General features: G+C 44.4%; 1 non-coding gene across 1 annotated transcript; it reads right to left on the reverse strand.

Annotated features, from left to right (window-relative positions):
* Positions 1–251: 251 nt before the first annotated feature.
* On the reverse strand, positions 252–358 carry LOC136141277 (U6 spliceosomal RNA). Its single transcript, XR_010657726.1, has one exon. It is a non-coding gene; the product is annotated as a U6 spliceosomal RNA (small nuclear RNA).
* Between the last annotated feature and the right edge of the window lie 356 nt (positions 359–714).

Genomic DNA, 714 nt, shown 5'->3' on the forward strand with positions numbered 1-714 from the left:
TGCTGCGATTTATGTCAAAGAGTGTTCTTCCTACGTTTTCCTCTAAGAATTTTATAGTGTCTGGCCTTACATTCAGGTCTTTAATCCATTTTGAGTTTATTTCTGTGTATGGTATTGGGGAGTGTTCTAATTTCATTCTTTTACATGTAGCTGTCCAGTTTTCCCAGCACAACTTATTGAAGAGACTGTCTTTTCTTCATTGTATATTCTTACCTCCTTTGTCATAGATTAGGTGAACATATGTGCGTGGGAAAAATATGGAATGCTTCATGAATTTGCATGTCATCCTTGTGTAGGGGCCATGCTAATCTTCTCTGTATCGTTCCAATTTTAGTATATGTGCTGCCAAAGGGAGCATGGAAATAATTTCTTAAACATGACACAGGGCTTCCCTGGTGGTGCAGTGGTTAAGAATCCGCCTGCCAATGCAGGGGACACAGGTTTGAGCCTTGGTCTGGGAAGATCACACACGCCACAGAGCAACTAAGCCTGTGTGCCACATTACTGAGCTTGTGCTCTAGAGCCCACGAGCCACAACTACTGAGCTCACGTGCCACAACTACTGAAGCCCGCATGCCTAGAGCCCGAGCTCCGCAACAAGAGAGGTCACTGCAGTGAGAAGCCTGCGCACCACAACCAAGAGTAGCCCTCACTCGCCCGCGTGCAGCAACAAAGACCCAATGCAGCCAAAAATAAATAAATAAAATAAATTTT

This window comes from Phocoena phocoena, chromosome 1, assembly GCF_963924675.1.
Source record: "Phocoena phocoena chromosome 1, mPhoPho1.1, whole genome shotgun sequence".
Lineage (NCBI taxonomy): Eukaryota > Metazoa > Chordata > Mammalia > Artiodactyla > Phocoenidae > Phocoena > Phocoena phocoena.